Genomic DNA, 16,973 nt, shown 5'->3' on the forward strand with positions numbered 1-16,973 from the left:
AAGAGAGTGAAAACGTAAGTAAAAAAAGCTGAAAACAGGAGTGGAAAGGAGAGGGAAAGAGAGTTTGTTTATTACCGCCTTTCAACAAAAACGTCAACAAATACATAAATTAGGAAAAGAAAAAAAAAAGCAAGAGCAGCAAAGTAGCAGCTCGTTTGCAGAGCAGCAAGCGAGTGATTGTCTAAGATCCATTACTAGCTTATATTTTTTGATTTTGTAACGTTTAGTTGTCCAAAGTTGTCGTTGCGCACCATAATGCAAGGTTTTAGCATATGATTTGTATTCAGGACAAAAATTGGAATAAAACGGCAATCAAATCAACTCAAACAGAAAAATATCAATTCATTTGCATACAAAATCAATGTCAGTGGAAAATTTCCTACTGTTACGCTGCCAGTAGCCTATGTGAGGAAGACGAGATATCAAAGAAGTTTCTAAAACACGTAGCCTAGCTCTGTTTCGGCATCCAGGCGATTTCTTTGCTTTGTTATTAAAGCTAGAGATGAAAAGAATTGTCGTAGTTGAAACAATTACCATCAATTTGATGGCACGAATTCGTTTGCAAGAGATATCCAAAAGTGTTACAATGATGTTTTTCATATCTTGACTGCAAAGTAGAAGCACAACATATTGTAATTCATTCAGACTTTCTTTTTCATGAAGGTTAAGGTCGCATGTGTTGACATCATTCATCGATGCATGGATTGTTTATCCAAAAGTTTCCATGTGGAGGATCTTCATATTACGCAAAATGATCGTCAAAATTGTTAGCCAACTCTTTCAAGTGTTGACTCACAATGCTCAGCACCTCTTCTTACTTTTTTCACCACTCCATTTTACCAGAATTTTCCACAGCAAATCGGCTTGTCTTCATTCTATTCCGAAGCGCAATTTTCTGCATAGTCTTTGAAAAACAAGATCTTTGCTTTCTCAAACTCCGGTTTTGGCAAATTTCCATTGTAGGCCTGACTATCCCGGAACTTCAAATTTATCTAATTCCAAATTTTCGTCTCCAACGACTTTAAAATTTTTTAAAATTAAGGACAAAATTCCCCATTTGGTTATGTATTTCTGTGTTTCAAAACTTCTTGAAAACTACGCGCAACTTGTCACAAAAACAATTATCAACGGCACAGAATTAGATTGTCAAAACGTTTACCTTTATTATCAAACAAGTTTACGGGGATATATGTCAGTTTTACAGCTGTGCATATTTCACAGTGCAATCACAATTTTACAATATAATAATGACTTCACATTAAAATAAGCTCTGCAGAAAGTAAGATCTTCTGCGGACCGGCAAAATAATTACACGGACCGCCGCCGGTCCGCGGACCGGCGGTTGAGAACCACTGTTATAGACTACAATTTTGATCACAACTTTCCTGCCACTTTATGCTGAAACAATTTTTTTTTGCTTTCTTGTCTTTTCATCATATTTTTTAACAAACCCGTATTGATTCTGATGATGTGTGATATTTAGTGCAAATGGTCAGTATCGCTTAATGAGGTAATAAATAAATGATGTACATGGGACATCACCTCGGCTCAGGCTGGCTGTATAAACCACGCCTCCGATCGCCAAACAAAAAAGTCCACGCCCATTTACATATGACACGTCACTAACTTAAATACGTCACAGACTGCAGGTGGAGTGAGTCATGTTGTTTTTTGATAACTCCCAACTTCGTAGCCTTCGATAGCTCAGTTGGTAGAGCGGTGGACTGTAGGGGTGTAAACTTCAGTAATCCATAGGTCACTGGTTCGAATCCGGTTCGAAGGATTTATTTTTAGCATGTTACTTTTCAAATATGTTGCAATGATTTTAGAAGGTGAGGGAGGATGAATATCTAACCATAGCCTAATTTTACAGGAATCTATTACTGAATTTAAATGGTAGGCTTTTTGTTTTCTTTAGTGTAGCCTATGTAAGCATACCGTAACTAGTTATGAATTAAAATAAAACTAGATTGTTTTTATTTTATTTAAGTAAGTTTATATGCAACAACAGTGGAGTAGCTACCCATTGGATGTTGTGAACAAATCCAGGGGCGGCACGTTGCTGGAGGGGGGCCAAATGTGATAACGTCTTAAACGAACAAAGACAGTCACATTAATTTGTTCTCAGAGAGACTCAGACACGACCTAAGTTAAAAATCAGGATTGTTAATAAACACCCGCACAGGCTTCTCTGTGCTTTTTTCGCTACAAAAATTTAAATGTAGAGACAGGGATTCAATTCCTGTGTAGAGAAATTAAAATGACTGAAATATTGGTTAAGTAATTCACTTTAAAGCAACATACTTTAAACACTGCAAGCGCACGGAGGGTTTTCTTGTAGACACTTTGTATAAATTACCTTCCCCACTCCGACCATTCCCCCAACGTGCAGTCAATTGGACACCAGGCTTCGTTGCAAGATTCTGACTCAAACCCGTCACGATTACGACACGTGTATTGTTTTGATATGATGGTCAGAAATAAAAACAACTGAACTGAACTGAACTCCCTCACAAGATGCAGGTGTTTCAATCGGTCGCGTTCTGAATCGGCGTCCTTAGAAAGATAGCAAGTGAAATCTTGATCATGTGATGTGTTTACTGAAGCGCGTAAAAAAAGTAAGATATCATACAACATGAGTTATTTAATTTTATTCGTGGTAATTTGATTACGTTTAACGGAAGATTTATGGACAAAACCGGTGGTGCTACAAGCGCTGCAGCAGGCTGCCAAAATGAAAAACGGGTGGAAAAGTCTAGAGGGGATACGACAAAGTGAAGCAAAAATTGTTATAGTATTATTATATTTTCTATTTATTTCCTACATTAACTTCATTTTGGGTAAACCATGGCCACCTAAAGATACGGCCTGATTTGTCACATTTTGCAGAAACTTCCAGGTTTTTCTAACTTTGGGCAAACGTTTAAATAAATTTTTCTAAAAATTTGATTTTTACGCTGTCTTTATTCTTTTCCCCAGATGACACAATAGGTTTTAACATCCTCACATGTTGAAAAACAAAGAAAATTTGATTTCGAAGATTTTAGTCAGACTGTTAATTTTCAATAACAGTCTGATTTTGCGTTTTTCAACTTACTTTTTCTCATTTGCTACTGCTTCCCCAGGGCAACAAAAAAGTTTTATGTCATTAGGAAACCGCAAAAAATAAAAACATCTCAAAAAATGTCAGTCAAGCACTAGCAGCAGCTGTAATCAAAATCTGCAAAATGTGACAAATCAGGCCGCATCTCCAGGTGGCCATGGGTAAACCTATTAATTAACCAATTACAATAACCAAAAACAAAATATTGCTTATTCTAGAGAAGTCAAGCATTGCCAAAGTTCAATCAACACTAAGCACTTGAATGAAATTTTGTTATAAAGTGCCCAAGTTGTTTTTCTTTTATGGGCAAAAAGAACAGGATTCAAACTGTAGCATATTGTAACCTATATGCCGACGTAGGCGATTGCTTTACGTGTTAGCATAGTTAATAAATATTAACAATGGTGTTAGTGAGAAGTGGCCGTAACAATGGTGTTAGTGAGAAGCAGCAGTGGCCGAGTGGTTAGCGTGTTGGGCTCGCAGTCGAGAGCCTGCATGTTCGACTCCAGCCACCCGCACTTGCTGTTGTTTCTCTGGGCAAGAAACTTTACGATAATTGCCTCTACCTAGTGATCGATTTCGAGTAATGGGTAGTACCAAATTTAAGTCATAAGTAGAGTAGACAACCGGAAACAGACATTGCCGTCGGCTGCAGCGTGGGTCAGGTGTACGTCGGAAGGCGTACACCGATGCATAGCGCTCAAGTCCGCTTTCCCGCAATGCAGGATAAAGATAAACAAACAAAACAAAATGCAAGAATTTTCTTAAAATTGTATTTACTTTAAACTTGAAACTTAAAAGCTAAAAGTTAGATCAATTCCTTCTTGTCAATTTTTTTTTGATATTTTTCTTTTAAAATCCTTTCTTACCGTTTCCACAAGTAAATGAACAAAAAATCCAAGATGTCAGGTCGTGTAATATACGCAGTCCATAGGACAGCAGTGACATTACATCGAAACGTATTTGCTATACATAATTTCATGAATTTAAGAGACTTATACTATATTTATCAACCATGAAGTATGATTGGAGTTTTCTACTGGTTGTAAAAATTTGTTGACATGGATGCAAAAGACAGAAAATGAATTTCAAACATTTCCATTATTTTACTTGTACGAGGTGTTAAAAATATTTAATTAAATTTAAGAATTCAACAATAAGTAGGTTGATTGATTGAATCTTTATCCTCGGACTGGGAAAGCTTCTTGCAGAGCTTAATCCTGGCAGTTTCGCATAGCCTACTTGTAGAGGCTTTGAATCACTGACGCAGGCCGGTTGCGATTTTTTTTCCCACGTACTTTCTGTCTCAATTACATATTTTGGTAAAAGTTTGTATTAAAACCGTGTGAATGTAACATTTTTTCTTTGGCTCGGTTGGTTCAGTGGTTTCATCCTCTGCCTAGTGTTCGTGAAAACGAGGGTTCGACGCCGGTCGAAGTCAAACTTTTTTTTCTTTAAATTAATTTTTGCGGCGCACAAGAGCTTTTAAAAAAAAGTAGGGTTAGAGAAAGCTTATATTTTATTATCATTGCAGAATTTCATTGGCAAATAGTTATTTCGCAATCTGAATCAACCAATCTCTCAAAACACTTTCGGAAATCTTACTTTTAGAGTGACTATAGAATCAATGAGACAGAAAGTTCGTGGGAAAAAAAATTCGTGGCCCGGTTACCGAGGTTGACAGAGTGAAGTTTTCCGATTGTTGAAGTCTTGTTGGCGGGGAACTGTTCCATCCATTGGATGCCGCTGAATGGAGAGCAGTCCTTAACGTGCGTTGCTCAAGCGCATACCCCGAGAGTCGAACCAGCACCGCTTGATCTTGAAACTTCTTCGTTCCAGAAGTCACGTGCTAACCAACGTCTGCAGACGTTAAATCATTGTAAACAACGATTGATTTGCTGTCCGGGTAGCGAAATTTGTTTTGCATATTTCTGTAAGTGTAGCAATTACAGCTTACCGCGCGGCGCGCGTAACTGTTTTTACCGATTCATTTTTTCGGGCGTTTTTCAAAGTCAGCAGCCAATTTTCGCCCTCCAGGTCCAAATCTAAACATTGAAATTGCGAATATTTTTCGTTGGCGTGTTTGGTTCAGTGGTTTCATCTTTTGTCTTATGTTCGTAAGGACAACGGTTCGACGCAAATCGAAGTCAATTTTTTGTAATTTGTGTAATTCACACGATATAAATACAAACTCTACGCGAAGTAACAAAAAGTTCGTGGAAAAAAATTTTCGCGTCCGGGTAGGTAAAGGTGTTTTTGAAAGTAGTGATACATAACCTTCGATAGCTCAGTTAGTAGAGCGGTGGACTGTAGTGGTATAACCCTCAAAAATCCATAGGTCACTGCTTCGAATCCGGTTCGAAGGATTATGATTTAAATTTAAAATAACTTTTTGTGGAACAGAACACACGCGGGCAAATAAATAAGAGTGTACAAGAAATAAAGGAAGTGGACCTACAGACATCTTTTGGATTGACCCATAATGCAAAAAATACATTCAACAAATGAAAATGCGTTCCAGAGTCTGCTGCTTTCTTACCTCACTGCCAGAACACATTTCCTATTTGCCACTTTACATTTTTTATTGAGTAGGAGCTGTTGTGCTATGGAATTAGCAGTTACATGGCATTGTTGAGGATTGGAGTTGCGGCCTGCAAGGCGATTGAAGGTTTTTCATGCAGTTCTGCTTGAGTTCATGAAGTCAATGCCTCGGACAGTATCTTCTCACATTTGTTTGTTTTTGGTTGAGGTGATCTAACAGATCAGTGGCAGTCAGTGAGAGTCTCCATTTAAGGCTTTTCCCCGGCCTTTTTGTCTTCAACAATAATGACTGGGTTGGGCATTCAGCTAACCGGCACGGTGCTGTCGGTCTGTTGTCCAACTGACTGAAGCGAGAGACGTGATCTTGTTTCTTCTTGTTCGTCCGTCCCAATAACCCAGCCGCTTGCCTCAAGCCAATACTTTCCAAACAGGGGGTAAATTTCTTCAAGGGGGATAATATACGACTCTTCCTCACGCTTACGTAGAATCACAACTAAGCTAGGACTATGTGCTATTATAATATATTATTACACAAAAACTAATATGTACTTACAGTAGCCTATAAGTTATGCACTACCTAAGGTTTCATGTTAGATAACGATCATCAGGCGCAACACTTATTCAAATAGAATGTTATTTGAACATGTAATTAATTAGAATACAACTTATCCTAGTTTTTGTGTAATTATTCTACCTATAATTTGATGAAAGAGTTTGAGGAAAAAAACAACGCGATTAAGCCCAATTTTGAACACGCCCTGGACTTCAGAAACACCATCGAAAAAAGATTGAAGATGCAGCAGTCTCTAAAAAGCAAGGGCTTAGCACCGCTAAACAACAAAATCTCACAACAGAGAAACTTGGTGCTTTATTGCCTCCAACTCAAATTCTTATAATGATGATGATGGAACGAATGGACTTCGGGGAGGAACGAAAATGGTGCTGATGTGCGGTAATGATTTTTTATAAAAGGTTTTACTAAGTTGTCTTGGCGTTAAGAGTCTTACCGGTACGTCGTACAGGCGCTACGTTTTGTTACTGGAACCAGGTCAGGATTTAGGGGGGCAGAGGGTACATGTGCCCCGGGCCCCCCATTTGAAGAGCCCCCGACGTGGAAAAATGTGATTTTGTTTTAATATTTTTTTCTTTCAGCCTTTAAAGTTTTTGCAAAATGCTGTGCAGTGTTGGACTAATGCTATTGTAGACGCAGAGGTGGTTTTTCGCGGCGCGAAATTTTTTTTTGCACGGGGGTCCCTCGATCTAAAAGTGCCCCGGGCCCCCATCAGCTAAATCCGGCCCTGACCGGAACCGCGTTGGCATTGTTTCCGCTCACTTCAAGATTCTTTGGGGAATTTAAAGGAGATTACAGTATTTTAGAGTCGGAAGGGCCAGCCAGAAAAGATCTGAAAAAGGCCTTTTAAGGGTTTTTGCCTGCTGAACAGAAGAACAGTAGGGTGCCATATCTAAATAGTTAGCAGAACAGAACTTGAACAGAAGAGTTGTAGCTTCCAGTCTTAACTCTTTGCTTTATAACCTTTTTTTGGAAGTTGACTGCTCAAGGGGGGGGGGGGGGGGCCGTTTTCGAAACAAATTCAATCAGCTGTTACCTGTTATCCGCTGGTGCTATTTCAACAGAAGTTGCACTGGTGTGAAAACAAATCATTTGTCTATAAATTTGAAAAGTCATTATTTTAAAATTTTATATGTTAAACTTGATATTTCAATTTTTGCAAAGGTACCCAAAAACGACAATGTTGATTTATCTTGCCGCTATTTAATTACCGTGCTAATCCGATTTCATACACAGTTCTGGATAACAAAGAACTCGATCAACCGCACGAAGTGTGTGTGCGGTGTGCCGACTCATTGCATTGATAAAGATTTACGACTTGTGAGCAAATCTTTATGTAGGCTAGTCATTGATTCTAAAATAGTTACAGCCAGAGTAATATTGTTACACGAATTTGAAAAAAAAAATGCGTTTGTTGTTTTACATGTTTGTCCTAAACTAATGCATTCCGAAACTCATGGCTAGCTTTTAGTTTTATGGAACCAAACTTCTCATAAGTAACACCTTAGCCTGCTTGAATAGCTGTTTACATCTTCGTTTGTGTATTTTAGGTCTACAATTGAGTTTGTAGTATGAATATTTTTAGTAGAGAGAAGACAATTGAACAAGTTGTTGAAATTATCTGAAATTTCTAAGTTCAAATTAGGTGCTTTTGAAATTGTGGATTTGTATCAAGTCGCATCACAAATATCATGCAGGCTACATCATAAGTCATTTCGCTTACGGGTGTTTATAAACATGACTCATAAATTACATTTATGAGTCATGGGGAGGAAGACAAGCACCTTCACGTGGTCCCCCCGTCAGTAACATACGAAATTATTCAAAATACGTATGCGAAACGAAGCTTGTCAAACAAGAGCTAATGAGACTGTTCAGCGGAGGGTGGGTGGGGAAATGCCCTTTTCAGGGCACGGCAGTGCTCGCATTGTCGAAAAGTACCGACGACCCACCGTACTGCAGCTGAACACCGAGGGCATCACGGCCAGCAAGCTCAACATCATCGAGCACCTGGCCACCAAGCATCAAGCCCTCATCATCCTCCTCCAGGAGACTCACTGTACATCTGTGGATAAGTTGGTAATAACCAACTTCACACTCGCAGGCGCAACCTGCAGCAGGAAACACGGCCTCGCCACGTTTGTCCATGACCGGCTGAGCTGGTCCTTGGTTGACCAATCACAAGCTCAATCGGAGTTCGAGTGGCTTTGTATAGATGTAGCAGGCTACAACATCGTCAATGTCTACAAGCCCCCACCTTCGCGGATAACATCAACAGCCATCCCAGTGTTCCCCCACCCCAGCCTCTACGCTGGCAATTTTAACTGCCACCACACTGACTGGGGCTACAACTCCATCAACAACGACGGAGAAAGTCTGGCGCTTGGGCAACCAACAACAACCTCGCCCTCTTATGCGATCCTAAGGGCGCACCGAGCTTCCACTCCGGTCGTTGGAACACTGGCACGAACCCAGACCTGGCTTTCTCAAGTGATGATCCCGATGATCGCCAGCCGGACAGACGTGTGCTAGAGAAGTTCCCAAGGTCTCAACACTGACCCTCGCTAATCACGGCCCCATTGCTCGCCACACCTATTTCGAGCAAGCCTGTCAAGCGATGGAACTTCAGAAAGGCCGATTGGGAATACTACAGCTTCCTCACAAACGAAGCTACGCAGTACCTCCCATCCCCACACACCATCAAAGTGAATGAAGCCTACCAGGACTTCTGTGATGCAATCATATCTGCGGCAAAAGACTCCATCCCGCGAGGTCGACGGAAAAACTACATACCTTGCTGGGATGTGGAGTGCGACAGGCTCTACCGCGACTTCCTCCGTTCCCCCCAGGGCACCGCCACCACCAACTCAGCAACAACCCTGCTGGCAAAATTGGATTCAAAGAGGAAGAAGCGCTGGACAGAAGCCATAGACTCAAACGACTTCACGCACTCCAGCCGCACAGCATGGAGTACACTCAACAACCTCACTGGCAGATCACGTGCTTTTCGTCGCCAATGCCCCATTTCAGTAAATGCCATCGCCTCACAACTTGTGAAAAATGGAGTGCACAGAACGAGAGACCGTGAATCAGACAAGTCCGTCCTCAAGGAAATGACGGACCTTTGGAAGGTCCCAACACCTGTCGAGTGCAACATCTCTGGTGAATTTACCCCAGAAGAATTTGCCTCCGCCCTCCAGCACCTAAAGCCAGGAAAATCCCCGGGCCTTGACCACCTATGCCCGGACCTAATACTCCAAGTTGCCCCCTCTATGAGGTCCTGGTTAAAAGACTTCCTTTCCTGCCGCTTGCGTCCAGGGCCTCCGAGAGAAATCAGCACTGGTCGGGAAACAACACGAAAATTGGGCCCCATAATATTTTTTAGCAAATATTGCATTGCATGTTCGTGTTAAGCTGAAATTAGCATACTTTCCTCAGCATGAAAAGAACTTCGTTCAATGTAAAAATCATCAATATATAATCACTGGGTTACATTTGCAGCAAAAATGCCATTGAGGCAAACTATTTTGTCTAGAAAGCTTTGTAAACACACAATAGGCCGACAGGCAACGAAAATAGTTCAACCAAGCATTTAATTCAGGAGTGTCCAAACTTTTCCCACGCGATGCAGATTTGATAATAAGTGTTCGCGGGCCAACAGCCACAATGATTTTTCTGAAAACTGCATGTTGAATTTACATGATTTTTGTGTGTCTGCAGGCCAAAAATAACACATCGTACAACAACAGGTACGGGCCATACAAAACGTCTCGTGGGTCGGAGTTGGCCCGCGCGCCGGACTTTGGACATCCCTGATTTAATTCAAACTTACTTTGGACATCCCTGATTTAATTCAACCTTTTCTGGACTTTTTGCAATGCAAAGTTACGGATCATAGCATCAAACGATAAAATTTTGCGACGTCTGAATTGATGCACAACATGTATAGTTAGGCTTTTCAATCGGTTTTGAGTCATAGGCCAACTGGAACGCAAACAATTCTTTACAAATTTCAGTAATTGCTAAAACCACGTTCTCAAAGCACAGCCGTTGGAGGTAGCTACCGGAATACAAAGTAAAATCATAACAAAACTATTTGGAAAAATCTTTCGAAAGTTGCAATCAATGATTCCTTGTGTAGAGATTATGGGGTGGTTCGTTCTAGTTTTCAGCTGAAGTTTGCTGTGTGACTTTCTGTCAAAAGTACCAACTCATCCAAAATGTCTTGAAAAATGTCATTGTTGTAGCCTACAAATGGTTTAAATTTGTCCCACATCCCCGCACCTGCACAACAGACATACGATGAAATTTTCATGGAACTTCAAACTCATCGTCGATATGTTTAAGTTTGTTCATACATTTGTCAATTCCAACAACTATCGAATCCTTTGCAATGTACGATAGAATACATTTCCTTCGAATGATTCAGCTAGTTAAGTGGAGTTATAAAAGCGTTCTATCCTCAGGAAAACAAAGTCATTTTTTTTTAATTTACAATTGTCACTGCAACTTTAGCTTGCGAGTAGTAGCCTACTCTTCTCAGCTTTCTCTTACTTAGATTACATCTTCCTTTAATTGCATTAAATTCATCAGTGAATCTTGTTTAGGACCGTAATCCACATAATACAAAGCAGTCACAAATTTAAAACTGCTAGTTGGAGGCTACTTTAGCATTGACTCAGCTTCCGATCAAGCTCTTGTTGGTTCCAACTTGATGCATTTAAGAAACGTCTTTAGAGCTTCAATTGCAGAAGGGTGATGTAAAGCATTGGGGACTGCACCACGCCTTGATTACCCTCTCGAAGTCAATTTTCTTTGCAAGATGATAGGACAGCTTTCTTTAGATTTTTTAAAATTTTTCCTCTGACTGGGCTATAACTTTAGATGCCCCAAGCTTACAGATAATCAATTACACCAAAAATGATAAGACATTTGAACAACGCTGTCTGTAGGCAACATTAGGCTATGAATTCCAACTAGATTCAAGCAACAACATCCATAAACAAAAAACTCAAATAAAGAAAAAAACTCACTACCTTCCAAAATCACATCATGAGAAGCATGACCAACAAAAGGCTACTTGACCACACGAAAACAGAAGATCTTTTAACTATGACAAAATTACATCCAATTGCGGCAATAAGTTAATAAAATCAAAAGTTTTAAAACTGTTTGGCCACACTAAAAGATCACAATTCGGAATCAGCAAAGTTTGCACAGAAGGCAAAGTAGAAGGAAAAAGAAAACGGGGCAGACAACCAAAACGATGGCAAGACAACATCCAATCATGGACCGGACTCAACTTGGCGACACTGGGCGAGCTGGCTTAAAATCGACACTCTTGGAAGCAAATAACTCATGTTGATGCGCAATCTGCTGCAGGCGGAGATAATGACTGATGATGATCCATAAACAAAAAATATACAGGATTTACTTTCTTTAATCGTGCTTGGACTGATACCTTTAACTTTCCCAGATAACTTATGTTGGATACAACATCCTATGCCTGGCCAACGCAGATTTTGAAGTTAAGGTTCAGTTGTCAAGCAAAAATAGTTCCCGCTTAGCTAAAACAGCGCCAATTTTCAAGTTGAAACTATCAATACAATCGAAACCGTTCAGTGATCAGAAATCATTTTAGCTTCAGATTTTACGTTTTGAAGCTGTTCAACATCGCCTACCTTAACACGAAAATGATTTGTTTTTGATGAGAAGCATCGAGAGTGACATTTACAATGAATGAGAAATACTTGGAACTACGCACTTCATTTAAGAATTTGTTGATTATTTAGTTGGTACATTTTTACTTTAGTACTAAAAATGGGCCCCCCTCAAAAGTGCAAAAACAAAAAACTACTCGTTTTTCCTTTACAATGTTTTGCTAGGGGGGAAACTGGCCCGACTTCCCCCCCCTCTCGGAGCCACTGCTTGCGTCACCTGCGCATCCCAAGAATCTGGAGAAAAGCCCTAGTGGTTGCAGTCCCAAAGCCGAAGAAGCCCCCAGGGGATCCGAAGAGCTACCGCCCCATCTCTCTGCTCTGTATCCCCTTCAAGATGCTCGAGAGACTTATCTACGCCCGTGTCGAACCGATAGTAGACCCTCAGCTCCCTCGGGAACAAGCCGGCTTTCGCCACGGAAGATCAACCGTAGACCAGGTCACTCTAATGACTCAAGACATCGAGGACAGCTTCTCGGCAAAAAAGAAGGCTGGCGCCGTGTTTGTCGAACTCACGGCTGCCTACGACACTGTATGGCACAGCGGCCTTACCTGCAAACTACTCCGTCTCCTTCCTGACAGGCACATGGTCCATATGATTATGGAACTTGTGCAAAACCGCAGCTTTACCCTTTCCACCGGTAGCGGCCGACGAAGTAGACTACGTCGACTCAGGAACGGCGTCCCACAGGGCTCTGTCCTGGCTCTCCTCCTCTTTAACACTTACATCTATGACCTGCCTGACACCATCTCCAGGAAGTATGCTTACGCAGACGATCTGGCTCTCCTGCATCCAGCCGGAGATTGGCAGTCAATGGAGAGGAACCTAAGCCAGGACATGTCAACTATATCAACATTTATCTCCAGAAATGGAAGCTACAGCTCAGCAAGGCTAAGACAGTGTCGGCGGCCTTCCATCTAAACAACAAGGAAGCAAAACGTGAGATCAACATTACCACCGATGACGAACACCTCTCCTACTGCGCCAAACCCACCTACCTCGGCGTAACCCTGGACAGGTCACCACTCACGTACCGACGACACCTGGAGTCACTGCGCAAAAAACTATCTGCGCGCGTTGCACTTTTGAGGCGGCTGGCGGGTTCTGGCTGGGGAGCTGATGCGAAAACCCTTCGCACAGCTACCTTGGCCCTCGTCCATTCTACCGCTGAGTACTGCGCACCAGTGTGGTGCCGCAGCTCTCACACCCGCCACATTGACACCGCCATCAATGACGCACTACGCACTGTGACTGGATGCCTGCGTCCCACTCCAACGGACTGCCTTCCCATCCTTGCAGGCATCCAACCTGCTGAGCTTCTCCGTAAAGGAGCCATGATTTCCCTTGCTCGTCGCGCACTGGACCCCGACCACCTCCTCCACAGTACACTCCAGCGCCTACCTGGAGGACAGCTGCGACTGAAATCAAGACGCCCATTTGTGCCCGCCGCACGACAGCTTCTGAACAACGTTGAAGATCTTGGAATAAGTGCGGCACATTGGACGAACTACACATGGAACATGGAGTGGCAAAACAACACCTCCCGACTCCGTGATTTCCTACCCGACGTCGATCCCCACCCTCCGGGAATGTCCCTCGCAAGACTTGCGTGGGTCAGGCTTAACCGCCTACGAACCGGCGTCGGTCGCTTTCATTCAGACATGTGCAGATGGGGCCTGGCTCCCTCACCGGGATGCGAGTGTGGCGCCACAGACCAGACAGTAGATCATGTCGTCCTTGACTGCCCAATCCATCAACCACCACATGGAACGCTTGGACTGAAGGCCCTGGATGACGAGACTGTCGAGTGGCTGATGATATCATGCTCAAACATATAGTCCGGAAGAACAGCTCATACGACGAAGAAGATAAATTACATCCACAAAAATACAGCATTTACATCAACAAAGCTAAGTTCGAAGCTCACTTTTTATTGAAGATTGTGTCAATCAATTTGAAAATACATTTTTAGTCCGCCAGCGTCGAAACAATGCACCAGCGAATTGAGGAACATGCGTAAACAAAGGATATGTGAAATAACCCACAGTCAGCAAATCTACGTAAATTTAACGTTTACAAATGTTGAATCAATGTAAAAGGACTGGATTGCTGACTGGGTCCTTATTGTTTGAAGCAGAAAAAATACGCGTAAAGGCGATAACATCAGCAAGGCAGCGATTGTGTTTCTGGCCAAAAAAAAAATTAACTTTTGACTTTAAAGATACAAATGATCAAAGCGAAGCTTCAAAGTTTGTCGTAAAAAATATTGCAGAGATACAATAAACATAATCATTTTGTGCCAGATTGTGAGAAGACTTCCTAGATTCTTTTCAAACATTTGCATGATTGCAAATTATTTTCTATAACTTTATATTGCCAAAAAATGGCTTGTTTGTTGAAACAACGTGGCTACAATTCTATAAAAAATTCTTAGGCCTACTACATAAGTAATGAAATGTTTTTTTTGTGATTTTGCTGATGACGTTTTACTACATCCGAGAAGTAAAAAATAATAATGATGAATTATTTTACAAAACCGTGGTTTGCAAGCGCTTCACAAAAAATTGTTGGGGGAAAATTTACTATTAGACGTAAAACGTTTGTAAAAGAAAATTGTCGGTTTACGTATTTATAATGTTTATTGCGCTGTTATCGAATTATAAACTGCCTGTATTGTCTACCTTTGTGGTTGCCGGCCAGCTTAGAGCAGCATGCAAACTACGCGTTTATGGTATTTGCATCGTGTTATGATTCTCGAAAATTTCCCACAAGGTCTTTATTTTTATCGTGATATTTTTGTGCCTTTTCTGTCCTAAACTTGAAGTCATTGTGCAGCACAATCCACATCGGTTTTTAGACTCAGTCTTCATTGAAAATCTTTTGTGTGATGCATCATTTCAAGTAGTGTCTTCCCCTAAGCTGTTACACAAACCGCCCAGAACCAGGTTGATTATTATGTATCTTACAGCCGTTGAGAGCCCGTTATTGTATGTGTGGAATTATTACTGTAGATGTCTGACTAAATTCATGCCAAGGTCGAGCAAAGTCTGCTTTCAGGATCCTTGCCGTTATTTACGGTATTTTTTGTTGATAAGTTTAGGCAGCATTTTTCAAAGATAAATGAAGACATCGGTATTGTTTGTCACTTAGATTTAGTTTTCTCAGCATTGTTTATTTATTCTTTGATCCACTAGTTTGTCCCACTTTTGGTATAATCGGATCGTTTATAAATGGCGGGTCTTCACAATAGCCGGCCTCTTATACATTGGCGCAACGTATTCAGATGTTGAATCAATAATGAAAAAAGCTGATTTGTTGTTTGTCTTATGTGACGCCTAACTTTATGCCTCTTCTACATTACAAAATATTTAGTAATGTAGATGATGATCTTTATTTTGCGCTTTTTGGAACAACACACAGTGCACTGTGAAACAAAAATGCAGGACATAACAACAAGTAGGCGACATAAAGCAGGGAAAGGACGCCATTGAGTTAGCTGCCACGTGTAAATGGAGCCTATCTCATAATTTTGAGTGTATCTCACAATTACTGTTTGCAAAAACGCTATTTCTCCGACTTCTCCCAAAAGCATTTGCAGTGATTCATTTCCTCAATTGCAAGTTTTGTCAATAAGAGCATTTCCGTAGAACGTTTATTTCGAAACCAGGTTTTCGTGCATTTACCCAAGAGAAGATTTCTTATTGTAACGTTTTTTATTCGTCAATGAATATTATCTGCTTGAAACAACTGTTTTGAATAGTTTGTGGCCTACATAGCCTACTATTTTGATCGTGGATTGCTATTCTTCTTTGTAGAGCTGGTAACGCAAAAAACGTTTGCTATTATTATTTCTAATTAGCAGCTTTGTGATTACTGGCTTTTCTTTTGTAGCATAAGAAATAACGCGCTTTGTATTATTGAGGTCAAACCAAACAAAGGAAAACAAGAGGATGTTTTTCTCTGCTCGCGCATATCGATGCACGAAGCAATTATGAGCTTATGGCTTGTTATCGCTATGTAATCCATTTCACGCTTTGCTGGAAGTGATCTAGAAATAGCAAAAATTCACCAAAATCTTGAATTTACAAGAAAACTACACAACTTTTAACATCAAATTTAATATCATCAGATCCGCCTGGCAATTTTAGGAAAAGTCAAGAAAAACCAAGTGCATGGCGTTACTGTGCTTCAAATAATCAAAGGAAATATGAGGAGGGGGAGCCAAATCTGGCCTCCCTTTGAGAAGCAAAGTGTTAAATCTATAAAATTTTCAAACCAATCTTACAAAAAAAATTGCTTTCAAAAAATATTTAAAAAAAACTTTGCAACTTCAAAATAATTGGGGGGCACACGCCCCTTGCACGCTATGCTACTGACCATGAACAAAAGTTATTGTGATTGTTAAGTGTGACAAAACTGAATTGTTCTCAGGAGCAACTACTTCCTTTTCGTTTTAGGCCTGCTTCCTGTTGTGGACGTCTGGACGAACAGTTTGTTTCTTTGCAACCATTCTTCTTGTGGCTGGTTTTAATGTACCGTAGTTAAAATTTTTTTTTAATAATGATGCATTTTCTGAATTACCGGTATGTAGAATATTGGCTAACCTAATACAAGACAATATAGGCTATACAGTATTAATCTGCTTAAACTGTTTTGTTTATTGTAGCTGTTCGAGGTTCAAGCGGGGAAACCAAGCATTTAATTATAGGGGATTTGGTTTGTAGTGTTATTAGAGATATCATACCACTAAAACAAAGTATTTTTTCTGAAAGTTCTATGACGATACTGTTATGTACTTTGAGAGAAAACATAGTTGGTAAATGCAATTGTCTCCAACACTTGCAATTTTGAATAGCTCATACCGTCATACGTAAAAACTAGTTTGGTTTTGAATCTTTATTCTCGGACTGACAAAGCCTTGATTGGTTATTCCTAGTAGTTTCGCATACTTGTAAAGGCTCTTGACGTAGGGCCGGTTAGGCCTACCGAGATTGGCAGAGTAAAGTTTTCGGATTGTTGAAGTGTTGTTGCCGGGGAATT

At 40.7% G+C, this 16,973-nt stretch overlaps 2 non-coding genes across 2 annotated transcripts; both read left to right on the forward strand.

Annotated features, from left to right (window-relative positions):
• Positions 1-1,693: 1,693 nt before the first annotated feature.
• Trnay-gua (transfer RNA tyrosine (anticodon GUA)) lies at positions 1,694-1,783 on the forward strand. Its single transcript is given in 2 exon segments — positions 1,694-1,730; positions 1,748-1,783. It is a non-coding gene; the product is annotated as a tRNA-Tyr (tRNA).
• Positions 1,784-5,379: 3,596 nt separating this feature from the next.
• Positions 5,380-5,469, forward strand: Trnay-gua (transfer RNA tyrosine (anticodon GUA)). Its single transcript is given in 2 exon segments — positions 5,380-5,416; positions 5,434-5,469. It is a non-coding gene; the product is annotated as a tRNA-Tyr (tRNA).
• Positions 5,470-16,973: the final 11,504 nt, after the last annotated feature.

This window comes from Aplidium turbinatum, chromosome 13 (genome assembly GCF_918807975.1).
Source record: "Aplidium turbinatum chromosome 13, kaAplTurb1.1, whole genome shotgun sequence".
Taxonomy (NCBI): Eukaryota; Metazoa; Chordata; class Ascidiacea; order Aplousobranchia; family Polyclinidae; genus Aplidium; species Aplidium turbinatum.